Raw genomic sequence first — 13,581 nt, 5'->3', positions numbered from 1 at the left:
TAATCAATATTTTAAAAAGAAACATTGAAGAGCTGAAAAAAGGATTCCAGGTGTTCTGTTCATTAAGTTAGTTTTGGTAATAATCAGCTATTATTCATACAGTTCAAAATGCCATCTTTGGAGAAAAATATGCTTAAGTGGAAACTATTCTTAAAGGAATTCAATTCAAATATCCTTTTGAACCAATGCAGTTACTACAGCATTTAACCTGCTTAGATTGCAGCACCCTCATTATAAAGGCAGCAGGAAACAAAGCCAGTTTTATATAGGCTGAAGAAACATGTACTACTTGAATATGAATATCACACAATGAATGAGGAATAAATAAAACATTTAGATCAAGGAAGTCATAGAGAGATCTGTGTAAGAAGCCAGAGGGTGAAAATAGAGGGTCTGATGCTCCACACTTATCTGTGTAGTACTCCATTGCAATCAACAGAGCTATGACTGGCATAAAAAAAGTGTAAGTGGAGATTCAGGCCCTGAGTATCTACAATCAGTAATGGACCAAAAGTAGTTATATTGCTATGAGAATGCAATGGTCATGAAATGGCACCGACCAATATAAAACCCATCTGAAAATAAGTATGGTCTCTTCAATTACTTTACACAGCATGCTGCATGATCAAAAACTGCAAATAACAAAGATGGTTAGACATATTCCTTCAGTGAGGCTTTGAAAGATGCAAAGATGCTGCTCCTATTCTTTTAAAAAATAAACATTTAATACACACATTTTTATATTAAGCAATTCAAATCAGTAATGTTTAAGATGTTTATTTTAGCATTTTGGCTATCACTTGGATTTATTTTACTAGCTTTTTGACAAATACAATTCTACTGTGATTTTTAGGGTAAAAATTGATATTATAAATATGGCTGGAAACCTTTGTATAGATCTCTTACTACTGTTTCTCACCATTTGCTTCATGGAAACTAGACAGTTCAACAAATGAACAAGTGTTACTGATAAAGAAAATATTTTCTTTAATAAATGTGTCAAAACTCTTTTTTACTACAGTAATGTAATATTTAGTATCTTCTAACAAGCAAATTCAGCCATAGTTCTGAATAAACTATATGTTACTTGATAATCTTCTTCCACAGAGATTAAGAGAACTAGCTATCTTTCTATCATTTCTACAATTTGGCAGTGATGCAACTGTGCCTCATAGAAGTGCCTAATAATGAGTTGTATACTCCAAATTAAATACACAGTGTAGGAGAAAAAAGTTATACAAACAACAGATAGTAAATATATTAGTCTCACAACAAAATATTAACAGGATTCTTTCTCTGAAAATGTAGGTTTTTATAAATCTATAGTTTGCTCTAGATTATTTCAAAGAAGGATGATTTGAGAATATTTATTGTCTATTTGAAACCCTAAGAATTTCAAACGAACATACCCACAAAGGTGAAGCTGCATTCAAATTAACCATTAAGAACCTGGTGGAACAAAACAAAGGAAGCCAAAGGAGCAATTTCTCTCACATAAGATGTAAACATGAGGGGGTCATACGCTACCTTCAATGCACATGCACAGCTAAATGTGCTACATTATAATCTTACGTTCATGCAAATGAAATGGCTACACAATTAATTTTCTTTTCATTCTGCTACTTAAAGGAAGTGAGGGGCTTGGTATACTAAACTCCCACTGGAAATAGACAGAGCTATACTGAGTAATCACCCCCCATATATAAAGAAACCTAAATGCTTACTTGATAGGAAACTTGTGTTTTAAGGCTTCATTTTCCTCACTGAAGTCACTGCAAAAAATCCTTGGGTGAAATCCTGGCCCCACTGAAGGAAATGCATTTGTGCCACTATTTTAAAGAAGCCAGGATTTTACCTTTTTTGATTTCAACAAAATGGGGCCCTTAAAGTCTAACTAAAATGTCTTGGACCTTCAATAGATAGTTTTAATTATGGAAAAAAGTCAAATTAAGATGCATTAGTCATTTTTGTTTTAGAAAATTATTTCAAATTTTATAATCATTTAACAAGTGGACTATATTAATCTCTCTAGAAAATAATGATATCATGATACACCAGAAGGCAATCATTTCATGTTGATTATCTCAATATTTCTCAAGAGAATATAACATATTATAGCTATATTTCACAGAGGATCTAATGAGCTCAATAGTGCTTAGCTCTCACTTTTTCCCTACTGAATAATGTGCATATACCAGTTATACAGTGAACTAAACAAACAATACTAAGTGAAACAGGCACTGTAAAAAACGGAGATGACTATATAAGCACTACATCATTTTGTACACAAAAACGAACTGTTTTCAGTACTGATACCTATATAGAATTATTCTAATCATAGTCTTATTAAAAAAGAGAAACAGACTGATCAGTCTACAATTTAAAACATTAGACAAACTATTGAAAAGTCAGAAGGTTAAAAATTCTCATAAGAATTAATATTGCTTTTCCAAAGGGCTAGTGTTTAAAATGCTGCGGTATTAGAACCTGGTCCTAGAAATCTTTATGCAAAGAAATAGTCCTCAATTTAATGGGTCATCCCAAATGAGCTGGACTACCCATGTGACTAAGTCTGCAAGATTAAGCCGGTAGACACAAGCATGACAAGCACTGAATGGTATGGCCTGTTTTCCTTAAAAATAAACAACGGTAATATTTAAACACTCCTTTCTACATACTTTTTAAAACATACAACTAAAAATTAAACTGCTGTAATACAAAAAAAAAATCCTTCCCTATAAAATGATATGCTATTTCTAAAGGTATTGATTTCTTTGAGGAAAACGTGTCCAGGAGGACTGATTTTTCCTAAAGAGTTTTACACTCAGTGAAAAACAATGTACCAATTAATTTATTTAAAAAAAAAAAAGTTTTTGTGCTCGAATTTTTTTGCAGAATTACAAAATAACATCCGTTGACTTTTCCATTAGCATATTAAAGTTCAATTTGCAGAAATATTTTTAAATGGCAGTTTAAAATATACTTACTAACACACAGAAAACTATGCAGAGATGTATGTACATACGTTTTCATAAAAATACATATCCATTCATACAGTAACATACTATATTGAGCACAATACTCAAATCTGGTGTGGAGGCACAGGGCCTCCACCATGGTTCGACCTGCAAGTTTGTGGCAATTGTCATAGCATTTCCCACTGGAGGGGCAAATTCCTCCCATCAACAGGATGTATATGTGTGGGGTGGAGGGTGTCATTCCATTTGGGGATCATCGCACAAATTTCTTCCGACATCCTTCCTTCCTGTGGGAAAGGATGCTCTGAGCTTAAGTAATTTTTCAACAGAAAAAACTAAAAATGCCTTATCAGCATGGGAGCTTTGCATATCTTAATGTATCAAAGCAGATTGGCAGATTAGTGGTCTATTGACAGGTTAGTCATATGAGACGACACATAGCACACATATATTGTACTAGAAAATAGTATGTAGTAAACATGATATAAAAAGTTACATGATCAGTCTGGTTCATGAACTTGTGATCTACAACATCTTATATTATATAATTTTAAGGACAAGTAAACAAATTTGAATTAAAGACACTGGACCAAACTCGATGCTGATTTACACATTATGTACCTCACAGGGACTATATCAGGACAGACTACAGTTCACTATCTTTAAACCACAAGAAAGCTATGATTAAATAATATTAAGGAAACTACACTGGAAACACAACAGCAGCACAGTGGTAGCGCTTCAGTGTAGACACTACCTATGCTGCCAGGAGAGGCTTTTCCATTGGCATAAATAATCCACCTCTCTGAGAGGCGGTAACTAGGTTGATGGATGAATTCTTCCATGGACTCAGCCCTGTCTACACCAGGAGTTACATTGGCTTAAATACACCACTCAGGGGGGTTGATTTTTCACACCCCTGAGTGACGTTGCTGGGTCCACCTAACTTTTTAGTGATGACCAAGCCAAAGGATTTGAATTAAATCAATAACAGCAAGGAAATTCAGAGGGTAGGCTTAAAATCCATTCCTAATCCACCATGTTGGGGGTAGGTATTGAATGGGTTTCAAAAGTCAAGGGGACTGCCCATGTTAGAAAAGTGGGCAGAATTTAGCCCTTCTGTGCTGCAATATCTAAGAAAAACAATGTGGAATGATTTACGTATAATAGGCCTGAATTTCTCTCAGCGATTCAGCTCAGTCCCTTTGACATAGATCTATGTGATTTCTTGACCTCATTGTTTATGGCAGTTTAAAAAAAAGATCGACATGTAGAAATAAGAAGAGATGTGTTAATGATTCATTCAATTCATTATTTTCTAGTTTCACATCAATAATGGCTAACTGTTCAAATGTCAAAATTGTATGTCTTAGAGTAGACCACACAACTTAACAATATATGATATCAATACATGTCAAAATGTTAAATCTATATGGGCCTGATCCAAAATCTACAGAAGCCAATGGGTCTTTCAGGTGACTTCAGTGGGTTTTTGATCAGGCCATATATGCATTTGTACATTCCAAATATCAAAAGTCTAGTAAGCATTCTTGAGACATTACTGCACAGGCACAGGAAATGTTTTTAAAGCCCATATTTCAGCCAATATTGTATTTTTGAAACTAGCCTATAAAGTCGACCAAGACTTTTCAGTAACGCCTTACAAAATGCTGTTGTAAAAAACATAGAGCAGTTTTAAAGTTAGTGCACAGGGTTAGTTTATAGATTTTAAGGACTTCTGTACTTCAAAAACAACCATGTTTGTATTTATTTTAGTCTGTTCAAAACTACACACGGGAAAGCACTTTTATGCTAAATCATCTGAGGGATAACTTTGTTATATGAATTGATATAACCATGAACAATAGGAAGTTATAACAGAAATGGTAAAGGAGCCTCAAGTGGTACTATAATAATATTATAGTAGAAAAATAAAGCTGTGTATCTATAAATTACTGTGACTCATTAATAGAGGACCTCAATTGGGAAAATATTTCTTTGATGTCGGCTTCACTGATTAAAAATACACACTCATTAGTATAATTATTTTATAATAATATCCAATATTTTCTAATAAAGCTGTATACATTCCATAAAAACAATGAAGGAATTCTGTTTTTTTTTTTGAGCCAACTCCATATACTCCAAATTAATGTTGATTATGTCTTTTCTCAGTGATTCTTACAAGACAAATATCCTAATTAATAGATAATAGATAAAAAGCAACTGAAACAAGGATATTTTCAAAAGAGAATTTTTTAAAGCAACTCAAAGGAAATGACTACACTACAAATTATAAACTTGTCATTTCATAAAGTCATATTTTTGAAATTATAACAACAACTTAAACACTAACATTTAATTGGAAAATATACAAAAAATACAGGCCAAGCTCTAAACTATTAATATATTGCTATAATTTTGGTAAAAAATATTTAAAATATGAAAATATAATATTGCTACATTCTGTTCTTCACTAATATTCATACAGCTATAGGAGAAATAATTTAAGTTATTCATTAGAATGAGATGTTTTAAAATAAATCTTTTTGTGAAATGAGATGATCATAGAACTAAATGTGATCAATAACTCAAGAGTTATGTTCTCCATACTAATTAATAAATATTTCACAGATTTAGTGACAGCTTTCTTGTATTACCAGCTAAATTGAATCAGAGTACACATAACTATTATTTTTTAATACTGGGTAATCTAGAAACTCCCATTATTACAATAATCCATATTTAAAATGTTTTAAAGCAACAGCAAAATATGTTTAATTTATCCATTAAAATGCCACAGTTTAGGGCTGATACTACAGACACTCAGAGATATGTCAGAGTTGGGCTGGACTCTACCATCCTGCGTATCTACCCAAAGGATGGAATATGAAGGGCTAAGAAACTCTTTAGCGGAATTTCCTCAAAGTCTTCCTCTGTGGTGAGAGGATCTTGTAGGAGACAGGGATGCAGCCTCTCCTACTGTACTGATCTCCAGGATCCAGAGGAACCCTTTTAAAAGTTAGCACTACTAACTCTGGCTCTCCATCCCCAACTGGAGCTATGCTCCCACAGTCCTAGCATTTTGCATCTATGGAAGGAAAAAAAAACCCTACTCTGTCTATAGGGAAGAGGAAAGGCAGGTGGGCAGTGGTGTCACCCTGGAACCTGATTAGGTCTTCCCTAGACTAGATTGCCACAATAGCTATACTGGCCTTCCCCTAGTGGAGATGCAGCTTATACTGGCAAAAAATGTTGCCAGAATTGCTTATACCCGTTTCACAAATGAATTAAACTATACCAGCAAAATTAACTATTTTATGGGTATAATCGTGTCTACTGTGGGGCTTCTTGGCAGTAGAAAAATGTCTTAAAGAAACACAGCCTTCACTGATATTATGATACCAGTAAAAGTTTCTTGCGTAGACCTGACCTGAGTGAATAACCCTTGAAAAACTTGAAAGGATTACTGTCAATTGAATTACGTAATTGATAATTCAATTGACTCATTTTTAGAAATTCCAGTTTCTGGAAAATCATCCTTTAAACTGCAGATCCATTTTGTTTAGATTCCCTTAAGAAATGTTATAAAAATGTTCTTCTGCTCTCTTGTTGATATTTATAATGGGCTTTTCACCAAACTAGTAAGGTCAAGAGCCTCAAAGGTATTTAAGCTCCCAACTTTCATTGGAGTCTATGGGAGTTAGGTGTCTAAACACCTTTGAGAATCTCAGCCTATCTAAAGGTCTGACCTTGCCTTCACCGGTGTCATCCTAACTGGCTATACAGGGGAAACAGATTCTAAACAATGTGCTGTCAAAACACAAAGTAAATAAACTTAAAAAAGAAAGAGAAATATTTTTTCAGTTACAGTAATTGTATTAGGAACAAAATTTTCACACCAATGTGATTTACTTAGATTGTAAGCTCTCTGAGGCAAGGTTGTCTTTTCACTAGGTGAATGTAGAGTGTACATAATGGAGCCCTGATCCCTAACTGGGGCTTCCTCGTGCTATCTCAGGACAAATAATAACAAAAATTTTCAAGTTGATTTTCTTTTAATGTAGGCACATATATCTGCTTGGATACCCTCTCTGTATGAAGGGTAAAAAGTGTTCCAAACAGAATGTCCTCCTCCTTCCATGCTCCCAAGCTCATGCAAGACTTCCTCAGAGTTGGAGGAAGGGAGAAGTAAGTTCTGGAGAAGCATCTGTAGACTTGTGTTTCCCTTTGCTCGTGCAAGGGAGCATTTGGTCCCAAATAATTGGACCAATAGTGACCAACTGTAGGTCCCCTGAAGGTGTAACAATTTGTGATTTATGTCTAGAAAAAAATAATATTTACAATTGCTTAGCATGACAGGAGCTGATCCAACTCCATTCACGTCAATGGGAGTCTTTCCACTGACTTCAATGGAATTCCATACTGCATGTGTCTTCAGATTAAAAACACACAAAGATGTTAGCTTTAAATGTAAATAGATTCTGTTCAGAGGCATTTATCACAGATGAAGGCTCCCTTACTAGGATTCTCAAAGGAGAGGCTGATTCAGTTAACTGTGAATCATATTGTAAACCAGTGGTGGATTAAAGATTTTGCCGCCCCTAGGCCCTGAAATAATTGCCACCCCCACCCCCCACTCCAGTTCACGTCCGCTCCGCCTCCTCCCCTGAGCATGCAGCCAGGTCCTGTTTCTCCCTGCTCCCTGCCATTGCTTGTTCGCGAAACAGCTTCATGAAGGAGGGCGGAAGAGGGGGGAATGCAGCGCCCTCAGGAGAGGAGGTAGGGCTGGGGCGGGAATTTGAGGAAGGGGACCAATAGGGGCAGGGAGGGGGTGGGGAAGGTGTGGAGTTGGGGCGGGGCCGGGTGCGGAAGGCGCAAACCAATGCTGCAGGAAGCAGCCTCTGGCTGCTGTTATAAATTTGCTGCCCCAGCAAATTTGCTGCCCTAGGCCTAGGCCTTGTCGGTCTAGGCATTAATACGCCGCTGTTGTAAACACTCATTAAGATTTTTTTGTGGTTTACCAGAACTAAACCACCACCACAAATCCCTCCACCCAGCAATTTAAAGCTGTTTCCAAACATCCAACCTGTACACTCCGCACGCTGGTTTGAAGGAAGCAGCTCTCCTCCCCAGGAATCCCTCATCAGGTATCCACTCTGCCACTTCTCCTGGAATCCTCCCACATGACCATTCCATGATGGCCCTGCAAGCCACTGCCTAGATTCCCAATGAATGGGCTCAGGCCCCTGAGCAAGTCTCAGTACCAATAGCTGGGCCCAGACTTTTTATTGCAGATCTGAGTTCAAGCCTGATTCCCTCTGATCTCCTTGTTGCCAACAGACACACAGTTTGCTCCTCACTTGCTCACCTACAGGCTTCTCTCTCCTGGCTCCTCAAGTCTCTTCCATCCATTTTTTTTTAGATTGGGGTTTGGGTTTGTCTGCCCCCAAACAACAGTTCAGGGAGCCAGGTTAGGAGCAGCAGGCCTCACACAGAGACTGCTGTACTCCAAAGTGGAACTGCTATGTTGCACGCAGCAGGGGAAAACAGCCTGCCATTCACCCCTCTTGCTCATCAAAACTTCAAGTCACTGTATACAAGCTTTTTCAAGCCCGGATCATCATAAGAAAGAGATGTACTAGATCACTAGATGTACCTCCCCCCCCCCCCCCCCCACACACACACACGGAGAAGATCTAGACCCTGGCATCAGGGACATTAGATATTAAATGTAATACACTATGCCAAGTCCTGCATTTCTTGTACCAATAAAACTTTGCTTGCCCTAGTTGACATCAGTAGCAGCTTTGGATACAAAAGAAATTCATGATCAGGTGCCTAATCTTAAAGAGACAATCAACTTAAAATCTAGTGATTAAAAACAATAGTTGAAAACAGATTCTATTTGGGGTATTATATCTACCCCTAAATTCCCCAATCAATATTTTTGTTTCTTGTGTTTTAAAATTACATTGTATATTATTGTAGATGCTTTTTTTCTCTCTATCACTTTCCAGTGTTGCGTGAAAGACCCACTAAAACAAGGGAAAGAATGCAATTTACTATATACAACATGAGGTCAAATGCATGAAGTAACTGAAAAACAAAACAAAACAAAAAATCCTCAGATTTCTTCCAGTTTCAGTAGACTTAAGTGTAACAATAGTAGTTAAAACAAGTTTCAGATGGAAATGTGTGCTTTTAGCTAATGCTGGTCATTTAAATACAGATATAGAAAGCATCCTGTTTTAAGTCCCAAAATCTTTATGCAAAAATCAATCCCATTATGGCAATAATTTTGGGCTGCAGGACCAGACCCTAATATAGGACATCCCCACTATCTGCATCTTCTAAACAAATCCACCTAGGCAATGATCTTAAAATTCAGAAACAGAACACAAGGTTATGAAGTTTTCATGTGTAATAAACACTTATAAATTGCATCTATTTACATTTAAAACCAACAAAAACTGCTCTTTTTTGTGTGTGTGATCACATAAACAGTCTTGTTAAGCACTTTCAAAGTTAAACCTTCTTCCCAAGGTAAACCATAGAATAATTAGAGCTGGAAGGGACCTACAGTGGGTCAGAGTTCACCCCTCCCCCTTGGTTAAAAAAACGTTATATACAAACATCTCAGCAGTTAAACTAACTTCAAGCATCAACCCTTTTACTGTGATCTTGGGGCTAAAACCTCACATATAATCCCTTTTAGTTTACAGAACTGTAGACCTTTTAAACTGCTGTACTTAAACTTATGCAGAATCACAAGAAGTTTCTATCATTGCACACTCATTAGGCCCAGCTCTGCCCTCTGATAAATACACGCATCTCCCACTAAAGACAGGATCTATTATAAAGCAGCTAATGTGGAATTTAAGGTGCGAAGAACAACAATACTGAGCCAAATCCAGTATGGTACAACTCTGTTGAAGTCAACATAGTTACACTATGCAGAATTTGGCCCATTATATTTACTCTTATAAAAATAAATGATAGTCCCATTAATGCAATTTGAGTAAAGAGTGATTCAGAAACAAACAGGTTAACTATTCTATAACTTCCTTCTGGAAATAATGAATAGCTCAAACAAAAGATCAACATGAAGATGCTGAATACATGGACAGGCATATGCAAACCAAATCTGAAAAGGACTTGAGTGTAAATGTTTACAAATGTACTCTACTTTAATTATAATATATAAATATAGAGAGACCTCTGGTATGTTTCCATCTGAAATAATGTGTTTGGCTCTGAGTACCTCATTACCAGAAAGATAATGACAAGCCGAAGGTAGTTCAGAGAAGATCAATCAAAATCAGAGTGCTGAAGGGAATAACTTAAAAAGAAGAGTTAAAGGCTCAATACTGCAGCTGTTCCATGCACAGAACTTCCATTGACTTAAAGAAGTAGGGGCTCTAAAAAAGACCTAAATATGCACAGCTTAGTTAACCAATGACAAAGGGAAAACATGATTATAATGCACACATAATTGAGGGGTGTAAACACCACAGAGGGAGATAAATTATTTACAGTGCTACAAGTAAATAGAAGTGGGTATAATAGGATGAAATCATTAAAGGGAATTTGGACTGAATATCAGGAAAGTCTTCCTGACAGCAAAATCTCTTAGGCTTTGAACAATTTCTCAAGTGAAGGGGATGGAAAATCCTATCATTGGGAATATTTAAAGCTCGGCTAGACAAAACACTAGAAGTGTATTTGTAGGGAACAATCCTGCATAAGCAATCCTGTATAGGTACTAAATTATGTGGGTTTTTCCTATTCTTAATTTGTAGGATTCTCTGATACATAGTATCTAAAAAGTCTAGTTGTATGTATGACAAGCCCTGTACATAAGTATGTGCTGTAGTAGAAGACACAATAGTTCTAAAATAGTATACAGCAATATTTATCCTGACAAATTCATAATATGACTGCAAACCCTTTCTCACATGAACAATATTTCTGACTTCAATAGTCAAATGATTAAGACCTAATTGCACAAGTACAGCTTTGGAGGATGGGGCCCATTGAACGTACAGATACCAGACTCTATTTTAACAGCATGCAATCTCTTCTTTGTATAACATTTCAGATTTTAAAAGGGCCTTATGTTGTTGTGGCTATCTATCCACCAGTGGCTACTGTCACCTTCAAATCAGCTAGCCAAGTAGCACAATTATTCTGTAATAATGAAGTATGTGAAATTCAAACTCAACCCGAGTTAGGCGTTGCTCCTCTTATAATCCCCCCCATTATATTAAAGCTTTGGGAAAGAGAAGAGACTAATGTCACCATAAGCCCTGCATTTAATGAATATTTCACCAAGAAAAAACAAAGTGGGATATATTAAAATACTTTCTTTGGTGTAATGAGAGCAATTAATTATGAACCACTGATAAATTAGTGCATTAAGACATATATTTGAGAAAAATCCAAAATTATTAATGAGGTTCACAGTTTAAACCAATTAGCTATACTATCTTTTATGGTATTGTGTACTAGCAGAAATCTGTAAATCCATACAAATATTTATGACATGTAGATTAGTTCAGTATCTCCAAAAATTTATGCTTGAAATGATTTCCTCCTGCATAACTCACTTACTGGCTTATTAAATGTCCCCATCTTCTATGTGACACAAAATACAAACTGGCTTCAACATTTCCTACAATTTTATTTGATTATCTTTTGACTTTCTATGAATATTTTCTATTGTGTAAGTAAATTACACATGACTTACTTTAAAGTGTGTATCAATAGCAAAGTCCTACACATAATATGATCACTTAACATTTTCTGCAGTTACACAGTTCTAAGAATATTGTTTTCAAATATTTTATTTTATTAATCAATTTGCTATCCTTTAAACACTTGCTTTTTTAATATTAGAGGAGCAAGGAGAACAAAATATGCCAGGGTATTAGACAAAGAGAACTTTTTTTCTTTCTTTCATCTTTAAAATACATTTATGTAATCACAAAGAGCAATTAATGACCTAAAGACAGTTCAGAGGGGAAAAAAGGCAAGGAAACTGATAGCAATCAGATTTGACAATGATTTCAGTAATTCAGTCTCATGAAAAGCAGCAGGAAAGGAGCTGCTTCATCCATGCCTGACAGTGCGAAGCAGGAAGTGTAAGAATGTAAAAACAAAGTATTCCTTTTACATTAAAAATAAAAGCTCTATTTCATTTCACAGTTATACTTAATTCCACATACAAACAGACAATATGGATGAGTAGACCCTGGAGGCAGGGGTGGACATATCACAAAAAGGTCAAAAATGTACCCAAACACCACCACAAAGCAAAGCAACACACCAGCAAGCATTGTTTCTTGTTTCAGTTATCTCCTATCAGCTTCATCCTAAGTATATATTCCTTAAACGTGAATGGTGAAAATGAGCCCAAACGTACAATAATATATGGAATAAAACTAGACCATCAAGATAGAATATCACGTAACAAAACCTCCCCCAAATCATTGTAAACGTCATAGGAAATGGACAACAACGTGAAAAGTTAAGATGCCTTTAGCTTTCCTGACATGGCCATAACCCAGCCTGAAACAGTCTCTTTACTTTGCAGATATTGTTCTCTTTTTCTCTGATCAACTCAGAAGGGTGATGAAATTCAAAATGTCATTCTTGCAATTTGGGACTAATACAAGCATGTGGGAGATCTAGGTACACTGGTTTCTCACAAATCACATCAATAACCTTGGAAGAAGTTTTCTAAACTTCCTGATTAACGTTTCTTGCAGCTGAAACTTTTTCAAATGAAGACATTTGTCTTAGAGTTTCCATGTACAAAATAAGGCTCTAGATACCAGTTAGACATGTTAAAAATATAAACAATGGACACATCTTTATGTTCAGTGTCTTTAAAGAGACAATGTCCTTAGTCTTATTTACTACTAGATATGTTTTCCAAAAGAGATTTTTAAAACAAACAAACAAACAAACACAAACACACACACACACACACATACACACAGAGTTTGATGAGTCATGTATTATCAGAGGGATGTTTTCATGTCTGTATCATTGCAAAATAAACCTATTAATTACATTTACTTCTCACCAACTAATCTGGGATGAACTACTTTTAAAAAATGTCTAATTCTACAAGAAGAGTGTTACAAAAAATATTTGTTCACAACAGACCTAATTGATGAATATATTTATTTCTCCTTTTCTGTGTATATTTTTTAATCACCTTTGCACGGAAGGACCTATCTGCTCCTGAGCAGATGACATAGCTGAAAAGTTTAAACCTTATCAGAAACAGGATATGAGATTATTTAAAAAAAAAGAATTCAAAAAGAAAAGTTTGTACCCCAGCCCTGCATTGTGAAGAGATAAAATATCCTTTTGCACAATCCACCAACTATGGATGCTGATCTTATTTGAGTTTTAATGGGCTGATGTAGATAGAACCCCTTCTTAGAGCAGTTTTTATTACATATATACAGATGCATTTAAATATCTAGAACGATAGATTGATTGTTTCCCTTCCAGTGTAACTCGATCACCATTGAACTCAACCCAAAAAGAAAGGGGATGGGGGGTGGGGTGGGGGGAGAAGATGGGAGAC

At 35.8% G+C, this 13,581-nt stretch overlaps 1 protein-coding gene across 5 annotated transcripts in view; it reads right to left on the bottom strand.

Moving 5' to 3' along the window:
* LIN28B (lin-28 RNA binding posttranscriptional regulator B) overlaps positions 1–13,581 on the bottom strand; it is a 122,403-nt gene that overhangs the window by 99,208 nt on the left and 9,614 nt on the right. The window lies entirely within an intron of this gene.

The sequence above is a fragment of the Caretta caretta genome, chromosome 3 (genome assembly GCF_965140235.1).
Source record: "Caretta caretta isolate rCarCar2 chromosome 3, rCarCar1.hap1, whole genome shotgun sequence".
NCBI lineage: Eukaryota > Metazoa > Chordata > Testudines > Cheloniidae > Caretta > Caretta caretta.
The sequence above is the reverse complement of the archived record's forward strand: the minus strand, read 5'-3'. Positions and strand labels throughout refer to the sequence as shown.